The sequence below is a fragment of the Taudactylus pleione genome, unplaced genomic scaffold (genome assembly GCF_031769625.1).
Source record: "Taudactylus pleione unplaced genomic scaffold, aTauple2 ptg000218l, whole genome shotgun sequence".
Lineage (NCBI taxonomy): Eukaryota > Metazoa > Chordata > Amphibia > Anura > Myobatrachidae > Taudactylus > Taudactylus pleione.
In genome coordinates, this window is record NW_028284620.1 from 4,423,241 (window position 1) to 4,442,127 (window position 18,887).

The 18,887-nt window shown below is 40.4% G+C and overlaps 1 protein-coding gene across 2 annotated transcripts in view; it reads right to left on the minus strand.

The window, feature by feature from the left end:
- SGCZ (sarcoglycan zeta) overlaps window positions 1-18,887 on the minus strand; it is a 1,038,602-nt gene that overhangs the window by 751,558 nt on the left and 268,157 nt on the right. Inside the window, exon 2 of one of the 2 annotated variants that reach the window (XM_088478799.1) lies at window positions 15,971-16,054. The exons of the other annotated variant lie outside the window; for it this stretch is intronic. The gene's annotated coding sequence lies outside the window, so the exon portion shown is untranslated. The remainder of the gene's footprint in view (window positions 1-15,970; window positions 16,055-18,887) is intronic. 2 annotated transcript variants of the gene reach the window in all.

Genomic DNA, 18,887 nt, shown 5'->3' on the forward strand with positions numbered 1-18,887 from the left:
GTAGAATGTAAGCTGCACATTGATGTTAATGGTAGAATGTAAGCTGCACATTGATGTTAATGGTAGAATGTAATCTGCACATTGATGATAATGGTAGAATGTAAGCTGCACATTGATGATAATGGTAGAATGTAATCTGCACATTGATGTTAATGGTAGAATGTAAGCTGCACATTGATGTTAATGGTAGAATGTAATCTGCACATTGATGATAATGGTAGAAAGTAAGCTGCACATTGATGGTAATGGTAGAATGTAATCTGCACATTGATGTTAATGGTAGAATGTAAGCTGCACATTGATGTTAATGGTAGAATGTAATCTGCACATTGATGATAATGGTAGAATGTAAGCTGCACATTGATGGTAATGGTAGAATGTAATCTGCACATTGATGTTAATGGTAGAATGTAAGCTGCACATTGATGTTAATGGTAGAATGTAATCTGCACATTGATGATAATGGTAGAATGTAAGATGCACATTGATGTTAATGGTAGAATGTAAGCTGCACATTGATGTTAATGGTAGAATGTAAGCTGCGCATTGATGTTAGTGGTAGAATGTAAGCTGCACATTGATGTTAATGGTAGAATGTAAGCTGCACATTGATGTTAATGGTAGAATGTAAGCTGCACATTGATGTTAATGGTCGAATGTAAGCTGCACATTGATTTTCATTTCTTGTAATATAATTACTACCAGTGCTCCCTGTCTTTTGTCTCCTTCACCCCTTTAGCGGCTGACACTGTCTGCTTGCCCATACGATGGGTACAGAATGACTAAGAGCTGTTATCCCTTCCCAGTACTGGTAGGGGGCATGGCCAACTCGGTGAGGTGTGGCCAGACTCCCTCCTTACAAAAAAGAAAATATATAATATATTCAGAGGGTGCCAGTGTCCGATGTGGGGTGGCGGGTGAGTGTGATTACTCTCCCCATTAATCACGCAGGGAGAGAGAGGACTGACTGGTGCTGCAGCAGCAGCCTCTCTCCCTAGCCCAGCACACAGAGTGACAGCAGCATGTGTGCTGGGATGGGGAGAGAAGCTGCTGCATCACCAGTCAGTCCTCTATCTCCCTGCCATAGTAACGCATCTGGATCGGGAGCAGAGGGGAGGATGCAGGACGTGGGCCCCCACCAGCCCCTCCAACAGGCTCAGGCCCTGGGTAAGTGAACCTGTTTCCCCCCTTTTCTGCACCTTTGCTAACTCTAGCTACAGTGAGTTGCTCTACCCTTTCCCTTGTACTTATCACTCCCTGGTTATGGTTTTTATTTATGCTTTGTACTCACTGTTGTACATTGTATTTATGTCAGGGTTGGGTACAAAATGTCGACATTCCTCATGTAGATAGTGATGAAATGTATACATCTTAGAATATCGACATTTCATCCTGGTGACCCAGCAGTGACTTACCTTTTCCTGGCGGCTGCAGCAGCTCCAGGTGGTCATGTGACCATCACATCCGGGTAAGTATTTATCCACTATCCCTAACTCTAATCCTTAACCATCCTTCTAGTGCCTAAACTTAACCTCCCACCGCAGAATAACCTTAACCCCCCGCCTGCAGCCTAACTCTAATGTTGTCATTCTGAAAATGTCGACATTTGTAATCATAATAATAATAATAATAATAATATGTATATTAATCCATTTAAAATGGAGCATCAGGGACAACTGTTACTGACACAGTGAGTAAAGTAGCATTCTAACTTCTTGTTAAACTTTTTTGCCACCTTCATCTCACATCTTTTCCCAAATACATCACATCTCCTTTACTCACTACCAGCCCATAACTGCCTAATGAAATGTTTCTGCAGTGCGTGATCCTCTTGTGCAGACTCCTCTCCAGTCCCATTTTCTGTTGGGGTCTCACATGGCTCCTTTCTTGGCCATATGCTTTTATCACTGTACATCTTTTCTCTTGCTGAACTTATTAAGGAATCAGTATGTAATCCCGACAGCGGCAGCCTGGCAGAGGTGAAAGTCACGATCGTTAATTAAGGTACCGTATATACTCGAGTATAAGCCGAGTTTTTCAGCACAAAAAATGTGCTGAAAAAGTACCCCCTCGGCTTATACTCGAGTCAAGTGTAGCGCTGACCAGACGGAGTACGGTCAGCGCTACACACTGCCAAACACACAGCCACCGGAGCTGGCAGCTGCGTGTTTGGTGTAATCAGCAGCCGCTGAGAGTCTGTCAGACTCTCAGCGGCTGCTGCTGCTCCCACTGCGGGAGCCATCTTCCGGCTCCCGCAGTGGGTGATGGGAGACACGTCGTCATGACGACGTCTCTCCCATACAAAGCGGCCGGAGGAGCGGACAGTGGCGGGACCAGGAGCGGGAGTTACAGGTAAGTGATTTTTTTTTAAAATTCTTTTCACGTCTCTCTCTACTAGGGGGGGGGACTACAGGGGGCGATGACTACAGGGGGCACTACCAGGGGGCATTATCAGGGGGCACTACCAGGGGGCGATTACTACAGGGGGCACTACCAAGGGGCATTATCAGGGGGCGATTACTACAGGGGGCACTAAAAGGGGGGATTACCACTGGGGGAACTACAAGGGGGGGATTACTACAGGGGGCACTACCAGGGGGGGATTACTACAGGGGGGGATTACTACAGGGGGCACTAAAAGGGGGGATTACCACTGGGGGAACTACCAGGGGAGGATTACTACAGGGGGCACTACCAGTGGGGGATTACTACAGGGGGCACTAAAAGGGGGGATTACTACTGGGGGTACTACCAGGGGGGGATTACTACTGGAGGCACTGAAAGGGGGGATTACCACTGGGGGCACTACCAGGAGGGATTACTACTGGGGGCACAACCAGGGGGAATTACTACTGGGGGCACTACCAGCTGCTGCCATTTCCCACACTAGGCTTATACTCGAGTCAGTAAGTTTTCCCAGTTTTTTTGGGTAAAAGTAGGTACCTCGGCTTATATTCAGGTTGACTTATACTCGAGTATATACGGTAAGTATCGCTAACTTTACTCCCCCCCTAACTCTAACACTCCCTTAGGGGTGCCTAACCCTAACCTCCCCCCAAGTGCCAAACCCCCCTCTAAGTGCCTAAACCTAACCCCCCCTTCCCTGCAGCATAACCCTAAGTCTCCTGGGGGTTGCCTAACCCTAACCTCCCCCCGGGGGTGCCTAACCCTAACCTCCCCTTCCCATTTTCCCCATTTCGACTGTTGGCTTCCTGACAGCATCCCCTTATTAATACTATCTTGTGAAACCAAATTATTCTTTGCTCTGTCCACATGCATGTCCCAAAGCCAACTACAGCTTAACATATCCAAAACAGAGCTTATCATGTTCCCTTCTTCCAGAGTTATTGTCTCTCCTTATATCTCACCCACTATTAATAACATCACAATTTCTTCAATCTCCCAACCCTGCATACATGATGTTACACTTTAGTCTGTAATATTACTCACATCACTCTCTCAGCCATAACAATGTCACCTTCAAAATATTAACAGAATTCTCACTTCATACCCAAGATAAAATCAAAACTTATTCATTCTCTCATCTCCCACTTTGACTACTGCAACCTCCATCTATGCTGCATTGCTCTAACCCATGTATCATCATTACAAATATTCTATGCCAGACAGAGCCACATCCACTCCACAAATCTGCAAATCCGTACACTGCCTACCCATTTCCTCTGGAATCAAATTCAACTGACTCACCCTTAACTTACAAGGTACTTAACAACACCAACTCTTCATAAATCTCATATGAAAATACTATCCCTCACAACTTCTTAGATCTAGCTCGGACCAGCGTCACACCTCATGTCTAGCCACCTTACACTAATATGAGACTTCTCCAGGGACACAACTCACTTTTGGAATTTTCCGCTATGCATTATAGGACTCACATATTTTAATGCTTCTAAACTCTGATTTTTATAACATACACTATACTACTTGTACTGCTACTTCTTATCAACTCTGGCATTCTAAAATAAATAGCAAAAATTGAAGGTCTATAACATATTAGTCAGCTTGTGAGAAGATCCTTTCTACCTCTTTGTTTGGTTAATTGCCAGTTTTGTTTTAGGTCTGATCCCATTTCCCAAAGATAAAGTACCGAATAGTATTCTGGAGTTGCTTTGCACACCAGTGTAAAAATCTCTCAACAAAGTCAACTTTGCTATATCCTGAAGTATTTTGCTTTCAGGATTTTTCCATAATTTATAGTTCCATGCTTAAAATACAAAACTACTCCTGTCTATTCCTCAGAGGTGACTGCCAGAGAGACTCATGAATTTAGTCTTACTGTATAACTAAGGACTCTATTTACTATAATACGCATTTAAAATGTGGTTGTAGTGTGATATTTCTGACTAAATTTGCATTGTGAATTTAGGAAATATCACAGGAATTTATCAAAAATTCCTTGCAAGGACAGAGCTTGTCCCTGCGAATCCCATCCGCAAATTTCAACCGGTATTTTTTGGAAAAAATACAGGGAGACTGGTTTTGCATGCAGCCGCCGCCGGATACCGCAACACCCTCCCCCCCCCGACCCCCTCGCTCAGATTACATTTACCTCTGGTGATCAGTGATCTGGTGATGTCCACTGGGGCTCTGGTCAGCTGGTCTCCCATCCTGCAGTGTGATCCAGTCAGCTGTTCACCGTGCAGGATCTGGGAGACTGCCTGTTAGAGCAGAGCAGGAGTCGGGGAACCAGGGGAAACCCTGGATAAAGCCATCTCTAGGTAGCGTTATTATCACACGGCTTCCCCTGTAATTTTTCACAATTTATTTTTAATAAATCTCAGGAAAATCACAATTCCCATTACAATTATGGGAAATGTGATCTGATTACTAACAAATATGTGATAATTAGGGCTTGGAGTAGAATTGTATGAACAAAATGAAGATTAAAAATAGAAAAAAGTCCCACAACTGAACTTATAATACAGTACCTACTTTCTACTTGGCCTTTTAGAACTAAATTGCATGAATAAAAAATAAAAAAAAATTAAAAACAAAATAAAATACAATCATATATATGAAGTGGATTGGGTATGGAATACTGGCACTTGGGATGCCAGCTGTAAAAACCCCAACAGCGGCATCCCGGTGCTAAAGATCCTGACAAGGGATAGGTAATTATGCAATCCCCCCCCTTCACCCCCTAACTCTCCTTTTCTCTATCCTAACCCTAACCATCCCTACCCCACACCCTAACCCTCCCGGTTAGTCCCAAAACCTAACATTCCTTCCTTAGTGCCTAACCCTAACCCCCCCTTCCCACAGCCTAACCCTAACCTCCCTGGAGGGCCTAAACCTAACCCCCCCATCCCCACCACAGCTTACAGCTAAGGGCGTCTGCTGTACTTGCGATCGGGATGCTGGCCGTTGGGATCCCGACTGTCTTGTGTCCACAGTTCGGGATTCCGATGCTGTGATTTCAGCAGCCGGCATCCTGATCGTAGGTTTTTTTAGCTATATCCCAAATGAAGTAAACATATAAAAGAAATGATTATTTGCACATATTTGTTACAAAATGCTTTGAAAAAAATATCAGGTTGCAAGACTTAAGAATTTATCTATTAAATTCATAATCAACTAACAACTCTGCCAAGCAAATGTTCACAGCTGCATGTTCTGCACAATAGACTTTTAATTATTGCTCATCAGTGCCAACCTATAGACACTTTATACATTATGTAAATCAATGAGCCTCTAATGAAAACAACTAGTTTTGGTATCATGTTAATTTACATAAATCAGCCACCTTCTTGATACCCGTACACCAACAATTGATCTGAAATGCTACATAAAGTAACATATGATCTAATTGATATTTCATGCTGTCACAAGATTTCTATTTTTTTAAATAAAGATTTCTATTTATTTATATAAAATTGGGCACTGATTTTTGTCTGGCCCTTTTTACTCCAATAGTCTGTATTTCTTTGTCACCATTATTTCTCCTCATATGGCCTTGTAGAATTCAGATTACAAAAAATGTTGAGCATTTCAAGAATCTCAGTCCAATTGGTATAATAATAATATGAATCCTTTGAATGGGAAAAATGTACAACGTAAGAAAATACAATACAGCTTTGTTCATTATAGCAAAAGAGGAAGTTTATGAATTGAAACATGTACATGCCTATATATTTGGTAATATAGTCTAGGATAGGGGTTGTTGAACACCAATAGTTCTGGATTTTTTAGATGAAGTGAAAAATGTAGCTCCATCTGTGTATACTGTAGTTTTAGTTAATATTGCAACTTTGTCATATAAGGAAAGCTGTGACGGTTACAAATCCGAATCATTCCTATATCCTGTGGATTGCAAATTAAGTGTTGTTGATTATTTGCTCTCACTCTTGTCCCAAAAATGTCACTTTCTATGTATAGGTAATAAATGTAAAAATGTAATATGATGCTTGCACTCAATTTTCCCAAACATCTCTCACAGCCATCTTCATAACCCATAACCTGTCCCTGCATAATGATTAGATACTAATATTGTCTTTCACAGCATGGTGTGCTTTATTCATAATGTAGAAAAGGGCAACTTTTGATCCTAGTAATGATTCTCAAAAACACTACCCCCCCCCAATGAATACCTGCAAATGCTATAATAGTTGCACAGTTATCAAATGTAAATTCACAAATAATTATTACCAGAAACCCTAATTTTAATTTTCATACTGTAGGGTACATAATCTGACATCTAAAAATGACACCAAATATATATTTTTAACTCTTTAAATAAATGATACATTTTCTAAATTGGAGAAATAATACCATGTTCAATGTAAATACAATTTGGTAATTATAATTATTGATTGCTATACTGTATAAATGTTTAAGATTTTGTATGTAATTATATAAGTGTTTTGGCACAACATATATATAATCATTACATAAAAAATGGATCATTCTTTACTATAATTAGCAGCCCTTCATTGCACAGCCTGATTAGTTTAGTGCTACAGAATACTTTATCTACTAATAGCTATTTTATGACACATGTAAAATATTTTGCATATGAATATTTGAATAGAAAATAAAAAATAAAATAAAGCGGACTTAATTATTATATTGAAATGTGGATGATAATTATAGTTTATAAAGGAGATGTTTTATTTGTGTTTATTTGCATCTAATATCATTCCAGTAAATAGCTTTCATATATGTAACTAAATAATTTCAATTTACTACAATCAGATCTACAGTGTTTATTGGCTGAGAGTCGGTTAAATGGCTCAGTTAACAATATGGGCCTGTACTGTTTGGTAGCAAATAAAATTAAATCATTACTCAAGTAGAACCATTTGAAAGCATATGTGTAGTTCGCTGGGATCCCATACCCAACCCTGGAAGTTGGGATGCCGCTGGTCAGAATACCGACAGTGGCATCCCGACAATCAGAATCCCGACCCTTCTATGTAAGTAAGGTGTCGAAGCTGGATAATTGGCTGAGACAGGATCAGTTTAAAATTGGATCGCAGCGATACCATCTTGCGACTGGCCGCAAGACGCCATCTTGGAAATTAGATCGCAAGACGCCATTTTGCGAATGGCCGCCCAAGCGCCATTTTAGATAAACTCACAATTAAGTACATATGGCGATATTACTATTAGCACCATGCGATTGCATCTTTCACCATTTCTCATATACACATTAATACGCACAATTGCACTGTTAACTAGTCACATATTAGCGAATGCATAAGACCCTGAATGAAAACGCTGTTTATTAGCTACATGCGCATGCATCTGTCCCAAGTTAACTAGCATCCTTATATCAAACCCCGCATACTCACACATTACATATTCACATACAATGTTCCATAAGCTTTAAAGTATAAGATTTAAGTTTGTTCATTTAGTATAAATGCTGTGAAATAAAGATTATTTGGTAATTAAGGTTTTATACATGCTAAGTAAGCCGTGTTTGGTTTTGTACTGATGCGTACTCTTTCCACAGTATTCCGGTATCATCGGTGTGAAGATCGCATCATGCATTCTCAACTTATGGACCGCAGAGACTTCAAGCAACAAAATGTATATTATATGAACAACTGTTAGGATGTTGCATGAGGCGGGAATCCAGAGACCCCCAGTTGTTAGAGGCTTGGTTGTGTCAATTTGAATCAGCCTGTTAAATGCTCTGTAACAGATGCATCCCCCTTGGGAACCAATGGCATCAGCAACAAACTTCTCTATTGTGTTGTCTATTTCTGGGGGGTATAAATATGTGTGCTCCAACACTGGGTCTTAGTCTTCGTGCTGAATGCTGATTGACGAGGGGTTTCTTGCTGATGCCTAACATCTGGTCCGGAAGCGCTGCGTATGTATACTGTACTTGGGTCTGTATAATTCCTTTGCGTCTAATTGTGTTTGGATCAATAGCGTGTAACTGACTGTAATTTTACTTGAATAATACTTTGTGATTTGGAACCACAGATTCTAGGTCTGAAGTCTTTATTTACTGTATGACTGCGTACGCAAATTAGCGTCATCCTTAGAAGGTATAGGTAGGATATTAGAAGGTATAGGCAGGATATTAGAAGGTATAGGAAGGAGTGTATAGAGGTTCTAATTCAGTATCACTTGCCCTCACCCCTAACCCTCCCTCCCTGGTGTCTAACCCTAACTGCCCCCCTTAGTGCATAACCCTAACCTCCCCCTTCCCGGTGCCTAACCCTAACCCTCCTCCCTTAGTGCCTAAACTTAACCTCCCCCCTTAGCGCCTAACCGTAACCTCCCCCTCCCTGATGCCTAAGCCTAACCCTCCTCCCAATACTTACCTTCGGGATGCCGGCGGTCAGGATTCTGACACCGGGATCCTGACACTGTCGGGATTCCGGAGCCGGTATGCTGACTACATCCCGTTTGCCAGACTGTAGAAGAGTTATGCTGCTAATTTTAGAAAAATATTATCTGTGCTCAGGAACGGCCAAAATAGAACTTTTGGAAAAACAAAACAAATATTATGGTTACAATATACAGTAGAGATACAGAGAATAGATAAAGCAGTAATAAAACTTGTTGGAGCACCTCCTAAAAATAGAGATGTGCGGGTCTGGTTTTTCTGAAATCTGAACACACCAATATTTAGGGGACTCCAAGTAGAACCAGGTCAAGCTTCAGATACAAAGCCAATCAGACTTTCCCAAAACCTTTACATCTTTCTCTGAAAACTACTTTCTTTACTTGACCTTACCCAACTCATACCTTTATTACCCACAATAATGCACCCACACAACTGTCCCAATCTCCCTCCTCTCCTTTCAGATGTGCTACCATTCAATTAGAATGTAACTTCTCTCATAGGCAGGACCAAGGGCATATCTATAATGGGTGCAGGGACCCTGGGTCCAAGGGGGCCCACACCGCACACCCTGCACTCATATAGTCTTATACTTACCTGTCTGTAATCTCCAGAGTGCTGCTCTGCAGCGCCGGGCCAGCGCTGCAGACCAGCAAAAATCACTGGGAAAATGGCAGTGGCCATTTTCCCGGTGACTCGCGCATGCACAGTAAATTCTGGCACTAAGGCAGAATCTACTGCACCGTGGCACTGCCAGAGAGAGGAGGAGGCCCGCACTGAGTCTGCACATGATCCCCTCCTCTCTTAAAACGCCCCTGAGCAGGATCCTCCAAACCCTTTGTTTTCATATCTCTCAATTTTACATATGTCTTGTTTTCCCCACTGTCCTCCGCTGTGGAGAACTGTAGTGACATACAAAACAAGAATAATAATTTAATCATGGGGCATATTAATATATTTTAATAACATAGTAGAACATGCACACACAGTATATGTTAGTTTACAGCTTGTTATTTAAAAGCAATGTCATACTCAAAATAATGATAATTACTCATAAACATTAGTTAATAAATTGATTAATCAATTGAGGGTTTAATGTACTTACAGTAGAAAGATAAATTAGAATTACTTGTAGTGCTTGACCTAATGTACTTATTTGTCTTACTAAAAATTAGTTACAGAAATGGGTTAACACTTACTTAAACTATTCACAGAAATGATTTTTTTTTTACAAATTGGATCATCATCACCATGTGGACCCAAGAGTTCAATAAGAATCAATATGTTTTAAATTGGGCTGGATTAAAAAACTGGTCAGGCAGTGAATGTTAATGGTGTTTGCAGTGGCCGGTTGACATATACATGTTGTTCAGACTGTTCTCCAGATGACTGTGTACAAATTGACTTCTAAATCTATTTTGCAGGCTTTATTGAATTTAGCTTTTCTTAACCTCCTGCAAAAACACCTCCATAACAAAAACACCCAGAGCCATACAAATGTTTATATGGACAATTAGTTACTTACAATTACATGAAAAATCTAAATTCTCCATAAAGGGAAAATAAAGTTTCTATTTTATTCTAGTGGAAACAATACCAAGTCATTGAGATGCATTAATAAAACTCTGTAAATTTAATGATGTAGACAGCGGTAACTATAGTCAGACTGTAATTCTAAGGTCACTGACTAAAATCATGTACAGTAATTTCTCCCTGAAAATACAAATGGCCATTTCCTAGCAACTGATGTAATGTTTTCCTTTTAGTGATAATGGCAGGAATTATCCTTGAGCATAAATGTCTAATAAAAAAAAAGGAACACAGCTACATGCCCAGATGACTGTGTCTAATTATTTTTTCTACTTATAATTCAACCTTTTATGGATTTCATTCATTGTACGTTCCCTGATAAGAGTCATAAAAGAGGACAGTAAAGACCTTTATATAGAGGGGGGTGATAGCCTACATAATTTCAGCATGCACAGTGTTACATACAGAGTGTTGTATTTACCATAACTATCAGAGTCAATCAAGAAGTAGGTATAAAATTAGCTCATCCATCTAGATTTTCTTTTTTTTTCTTTTTTATCATTGGAACATGCAGATATTAATCCATTAGCTTTTCTCTTTCAATACCGTTTTTGTGATTGTCTGCACATGTGCCACTTTTTCAGGGGCCCACAGACACCAGTATACAGGCCCCCTCCAGTCTTAAAAGGCCCTATTATTTAGTAAAAATTGTGAGCCGATGGAGCAGAAGGATCTAAATGGTGAAGGATCAAGACTTCGAGAATGGATGCCATCTGAAGATGGCGTCTGTTACTGCAATTCTGTCTTTTTTCTGAGTTTGATGAATTGGGAAATGAGGCAGTCCCTATACTAGTGCATGGGGGCCACACTCTACTTTTAGGATGACAGGAAAGAAGGGGATTTCAGTGAAATATCCTGCAATTACCTCTAGTATGGGGCTAGCACTTAAAGTTTACAAAAGTAGGTGAAAATTTATATTTTCTCCTACTTTTAAGAATAATGAGTAGGCTCCCTAGAAATAATTACTAACTTAAAAAAACTTCATAAATAAGATTCACGAATGGTCTCGATGGACAACTTTCAAGAAAATGAATACAAAAATTCTCTAATAAGTGGATAAACCTGAAACAGCTACATTGTTAGGGCTGATAAATTCTGTTTTGGCTGACAATAAACATTCGTCTAGAACTGCTAGTTCATTCAACCAGCACAATCATTTAAAACATGATGCTGCCAGAGCCAAGAAAAACATATAAAGCTAAAGATTAAACAAAATCAGCCCAAGAAATAGACGTGTCCTTTTCCCCTTCTATTCCTCTTTCTCTCACTATCACCCCTATCTCTCTCTTTTAATGTTAATGCCACACTATCGGCCATTGATCTCTACTGTTTCAGTATGTTTAAACTTTTTCTAGTTCTGTTAAGTTTAATTCATCAAATGACCCAACAAACAAATCTCAAAAATAATGTATGACATCTACTACAGTATAATGTAAAGCGTTTGGTAATTTATACATATAAAAACCTACAGATCATTTAAAATTATAACCATTTTACATTTTTTGCTAATATCAATGGACAGTTTTCAAAGTGAAAAAAATCTCATTAATGATCTAATCCAGTGATATTATTGTGCTTATTATTTTTGACTGTTTTCCTGACATTATTAATTTGTTCTATATGTTCATACCCTGCAAGACAACAGTAGTGCTAATGAAAATATGAAACTGCAGTTAGCCATCAAAATCTCCTGTATAATGCATATAGAAGTTTATTCACCAAGCACTTCTGTCCCGTAAATCATGTGGAAACAGCAGATTAGTGCCTTATGCAGGATATATATAAGACATTATTCCTCAAATCCAACCCTTAAATAATTCCAGCCATCGGTGTGCGCAGGAGACAGACAGTGAGAGGAGCACAAGATGAGTCCCTTAAGTGGAGGGAGTTTACGGCAACGGTTTGCAAAAACCAACACCGTACTATCCCCTCCCCAGATGACGGCCTCAGTCCATATCACGGTCACCCGGGGGCTCGCCGGCTGGCAGCTGCTTACCCCAGACAGTCCCTATGGACATCGAGGCTAGACCAAGAGTTTCACTATATGCACCCGGCCTATTCTCACTTCACCCCTCAAGTCCCTGCAAAGAAGACCAACAGAATACCCACACGGACACCAGACACTACAGGACGCCGTAATCCGGTGGTTCAGACTCTGATACAATTTGCAGCACAGTTTGCTATAACCTAGATTATACAGAAGGAAGAGGACTACTTCCCACTATTTTTAATTATCACTACCACTAAATAAGGAGAATATTGACAATCCTGCAGCGTTCAGATGGAGATTACATTAGAGAGGCTTTTTCCAGTTTCTCTCTTCCAACATGACCCACTGGGGGTATTTGAGGATTGGAGTTGAGATCCACTGATTTAAGATATCTCCTGCATTTGACACAAAGCCACAGCATACCGCAGACATGTTGCAGTAAATCGCAGTAGTGTAATTTAACAATGTTCGAGAGCCAAAGGCTTTTGGAGCTTACCTGCATTAAATAAAGCCATCTGAAAACTATGTTAATCATAATTATATACATCGATGGAGCAGCTCAGCCAGAGAAAAATCATCACATCCCTTCCCAGTAGCTGGCGATGATTGCTATGCACAGCTGGATCTGAATGTGGAAGCAAATTGATAGAATTCTATCACCTTTATACTCATAACTGAGATGGGGTGTTATGTGAGCACACATCCCGGTGATGGTCCCTTGCTGTAATAAGTAATATTAGTTCTTCAGCAAATACAGACAGCAAAATTTTTTTTTGTAATTATATATGCTCCATAATGAGCAATAGAAACAACATAAGTAGAAATAATTTTAGGCACAAAAACATGGATGAGTGGCATGCACCTAAAATAAAATAAACATAAGTATTCTATAAATTTATTTGAAAACAATAACCATCCTTAATGGAAAGCTGCCATGGATTCAGCTACATATTTATCAGTAAAGCAGTTTTATCCACTGTGTTCTCAATGGAATCAGATAAAATGAGTTTGATTTTAAAGAGATGAGCAAACCACTAGTTTTTATTATTATTTTTTTTGTACTGTTTTTCTTTGCTCTGGCTTTCTGTGAACTCAAAATGATTTTTAATAAATAGAGCTACAGCGCATACATTTTCCTGAATGATTTTACTTTCTCTAGGGTCAACTTAATCAAATTTACACTTGAAAGAGCTTCGGAATGGTTTCATGGGTAACTATGCTGGATAGCATGAGAAATAAGGAATAACAACTATTCTATTATCTAATGCTTTATCTATGTATTTCCTCAACCTACAACATTGTGGTAAATAGAAAAAATCCTTATTTCTCACAAAAACATGTGTTTGGGGATAAAGGCATTGCCTTATCTATGAGGAGCCAGTGGTATCCCCCACCAGCAAAGAGATTTGCCAGGAGAAACATAGCCTATTTAAAAACGATCAGGTGGTACGGCCGGTGGTTCAAATCCCGACAGCGGCATCCCGGCAGCACTGAAAATCCCCATTGTCCCCAGGTAAGTATTCTCTAACCTATTCTACCCCCTAACCTCCCCTTCCCCTAGCCTAAACCTAACCTCCCGGGGGGGTGCCTAACCCTAAGTCCCGCCCGGGAACCCTAAACCTAACCCTCCCCCCCCGCGGCTGTCTGCACCCGTCGCCCGGCTTACCTTTGATAAGCTGAGTGTCGGGCTCCCGGTGTAAGGAAAATGACAGGCGTCGGGACTTTGACGCCTGTCGTTTAACCCTTGCCAGGATTATACAGTCGGGAAGCCGGCGATCAGGATTCCGTCCATCGGCTTCCCGGCACACATACCACAGCATTCTTAATATGCCCATCTCAGGATGCAAATACATGCTAGTAATCATATTGAATACTGATAGAGAAAAAACAATATATTTATTTTTGTAAGTGGACAGCGAAGCTCAAGTCAGTGGTTCCAGGTCTACAGCGTATGTGTGATCCATCAAAAATTAAATGTTTAACAATTTTCTAACTACATAAAAGATGTGGATGACCTAAAGCATATAGGCCCTTTGCTAATTCAACAACACCTGTTGTGCTTAAGGGGCATATTTATCAATACAATTTTACTAAAACAATATGAAAACAGGTGTTTTCACACCCTTTTCGCATTATTTTTGTATCATCTACAGTAATGTATGCAGGAATTATTGTAAAAAAAAAAAAAAAACTCCTCCAAGCCCTTAAATTTGCATTCTTTTAGTAGGCAAATTGCATTTCCCATACTTGTAATGGGAAATGCAATTAGTTTCAGATTTACTAAAGGTAAAGTGTAAAATAATAACAGGGGGAGCCTTGCGATAATAACGCCATCTTCAGATGGCATTATACAGGGTTCCCCCCGTTTACCTTACTCCTGCCTGCTCTGCCCTTCCTGCATGTTGACATGAAGCTGGTTTCTGTGATCAGCCTGTATGTCTAAATAGACCACAGAGAAAATTAAAGAGTTAAAATAGAAAATAATAAAATAAACTTACCTGCATGCTGACCCAGGGATCAGTGATGGGTGGGCTCTTCTGTGACCCCAGTCAGCTGATCCGTGCAGATGCTGGTCAGGACTTTCACTGCACCTCACAGATCAGTTGATTTGGTCTTAGAAAAGAAAAGAAGCCCATCGCTCAACAATCCTGGAGCAGGTAAGCTTCATTTTATATATTTCCTATTATAAACTCCTGCTGTACTCATGACGCAGTACAGCAGGACTGACAGCAGGGGCAGGGTTTCCAGCGCACACGTAGACACATTCTCAGGGTATTATTTCCCTGTGCAGGGAGAAGATTTGAAGGGACAGAGCTATCTCTAAAGTTCTGTCCCGTGATGAGATTGTTTATACATTCTTGCAATGTTTTCAAATGTTGCATTGGGAATTCAGTCAAATTTTATAAATCATAACCACAGTTTATTTGTGGATTGATATAAATATGCCCCTAAGTACTAACCAAAACCTATCCATCTATCACATTATTTATTGTGATCATTTGGGAGACTTGGCAGCTGTGATTTGTGCCTGACAGAACATGATATCAACACCTGTGAGGCCACTTTTGGCAAGGTTTGACTGGCTGGCCAAGCCTCTCAGCTTATAGCAACAAATGATTACATTCAGCTAGGGGTCCATTCCTTTTAAAGATGAGTCCCCATCATTGTTACTGATAATATGCTCAGCTGGAGCACTCACAACATGTGGAATTGGGACACTAGTTGCATATAAGTACACACTGTATATAAAGAGCATTGAACTGGCTATGGAAATAACTTTTAGTCTCTCATGCAATCATTGCCCAACTCCCAATATGTTTGCTATGTGTACTTCTCCACCAGGTTCACACGAGCTCTATTCACATAATCTGTGTGCTATGTTCAGGCCGAATGTAAAACTAAATTGCAGTCACACGTTAACGCACAACAAGCTCATTTAACATGAAGCATCACTGCAGTTGAATGTACGACTATAATTTTTTCATTCTGCTATCTCAGGGGGAAAAAATGGAAATCATTTTAAAAATATGAATTTATGCATTATTAATAGTAATGAAAAAGCTTACCAGCATTGATGTATAGTTTCATCCCCGGGATCACCACTCCAAATGTATAAGGTTCATTTAGTGATTAAATTCATTGTTATCGACCTAAAAACAAAATAACAAACATATAAACATTTAATTGTGGTGGTGCACTGTTATTTACTCTGAACAGTTTTAAAACAAAAAAAGAGCACATACTGTATGCTATACATAAGGCGCCCATTAATTTATTGCAATTAACACATGGATACAAACCATTAAGCTAACTTAACACTATAAATTACGACAATGACACCACTGCATTGGTTTGAAGATCAACGTTATTTATTTATTACTTATAAATTAATTTTAATTCAATAATGGTGGCAAAGAAGGATGGTACCAAGAACCTGCTCTAGCCAATTGACACTCTTAAAAATTGGGGGACGACTAAAACGCCCTCTCTATAATGGTATACCTGCGCTGTGAAGGACTCACCACCCTTTACTCTAGCACAGTATGGACTCTCCGCAAGGAAATGCCCACTGTCCTCCCGCAGGGGTAGGACACTCCCGTCGTCTTTCAAAAGGACAAGTGCCCCACATCGATCACTTATGCCACATGTGGCTGCTGGCTAGTAGTGCCCTCCCGCCTTCTGACTCAACTTAACTTTACCTAAAGGTTAGTAAGACAAACAAACATATAACTTAAGGGCAGGTGGGTGGGACTTCCAATCTGAAAAGAGGCAGTACCATATTCAAATCCCTCCTTAAATAGCCCCTTCAAAAGTATACGCCCCATACCCTACTCATAGGCCGATTCTTTTGACCAATCAATACCAACGAACTAAACAATCTACCAAGCAACAGGTTCCTAACCTCTAACCAATTACAAAAAATGAGGCCACTTATATAGCTTTGTGCTTATACAGCCCTCAGCTCATTTTATCATGCTCACTAGAAACTATTTACCATCATTATTACCAGTTGGATGTTAAATGCGGTAGACACACAGGGCCCGATTCAGCAAGCAACGCACAGGAGAGAGTGCACGCACTTGGCCGATGTTTTTGTACTGCGCATGCATATGCATCGCACTGCACATTTGCAAACTAGCCAGTGCGATGGGGAAAGCGTACACAGACACCTTCACTTAATGATTGGCAGGAAGTGCAGTTTGTGGGTGGTGACAGGGGGTGGTCGGACGCATGCAGGAATGCCTGTGCATTGGGACGCCATTTTAGGGGAGTCCATAATTAAGCCAGTGTGGCGACGGACGCAGTGATGAGACTCCGTGCACACAGGAAGTTGCCAAAATATTGCGCGAGGTCTGGTAAACCACTATTATGCAAATGTGGTTGATGGTTCTCGATGTTATCGATGTTTGCACTATCTTGCGTACTGATCAGGCTGTGAGTAAAGGGAGATGGGCGGCATAGTATGCGGCTGGGCGTCTGCATCTTGTGCTGCAGTCTCCGTGCGTATGCATTGATTAGCATATTCTCGCAGCGGCCAAGTGTGCGCCTTCTCTCCTGTGCGTTCCTTGCTGAATCAGGCCCACAGACATCACACACGACATCATTACTTTTTACATAGTGTTGAAAGGGGACTTATGTAATCTCCCAGTATATCTTATGATATAATTAAAGTATTCAAAATAATACTTTAATTGTATCATATTATCATGTATCATATTATTATAAAACATAAAGAATACATATTACTAGGAAAACTGCTCTCACTTCAAATACTATTTTCCAGAATTGTTTAACAATTTAAAATTCAGTTTAAAAAAAATGAACTTTCTTACCTATTTTAACTTAACGAAAAAGGCCACAGATATATATCTTTATTGGTATGTGTATGCATATAAATGTGTTTCACTGTATAAAATGCTGGGGGAAGGGGGGAATTGTACCATTGACACAATTACAACCACTTCCAAGGACATGTCATTTTGCAGTGGTTACCTATACAGGACCATTGCGAATTTGGGCTGGCCTGGGTGCTGGTGAGTGTGTGGTCAGGGCTACATCCCCTTGATGCATACTGTACATGTGTGCCCTCCTGTGATGCCCCCAGGTGTGCCACTGCAAAGCGGCTATGGGCACATCTGGGGGCATTACAGGATGGCGTGGCTATGTTTCACCTGCACAACCAAGATCCCGCAGAGCCCTGAGCCTGAGTAATCTGCAACACAAATGTACAAAGCAATGATATTTTTGGAGGATATATAAATATAGGTACTTGTGTACTTTATGGTCTCAGGCCCTGATTCAGAGCCGCTCGCTGCTGGCTAGCGCTCGCTAATTTAATATCGTCTGAATTATATAGATCGCTGATTATTTTGGGTAAACCAATAGAGATCTGAGCAAATCACCCATCTTAATATAAAATACATAGGTCGTTAGGTTACAATATAGTAATAGAAATGTTTTGGATTTAATACTTTCTGCCTATTTAATATACTATTACTTACTACGTTAGAATTAAGGGTGATATACACACAAACATAAAGCTACTATTAAAAACAAAAGTAAACAAGAAATAGGCACCCGCCTGCAACCCTCCGCTGTTCGATATCCTCCCCCGCCGTTAACTCCCCCTTGTAATTGGCCTCTCTGGGAAATCCAATGATGCAATTCACACTGAATCGCACAATGCCAGTCATGCCCCCCCCCCCGGTTCCACCCACAAATTTGCATCAAGCTCCCTGCTGTGCCGATCTGGCTGCCTCCTCCCGGAAGAGGCAGCGTAATTGTCGGCAACCCTAACAAAAATACTGATAGAGATTGATCAGAAATAGGGGAACTGTTTGATAATTGGTCATTTTTTTTCATGTGCAACAGATATATTTTTCCTTTTTCAAGTAATCTGCCCTCTCCCTTCTCAACACCACTGGCCATATATGCACTATCACCAGCCTTTAAAGCTCATTTGAATATCTCAACTGACAATAT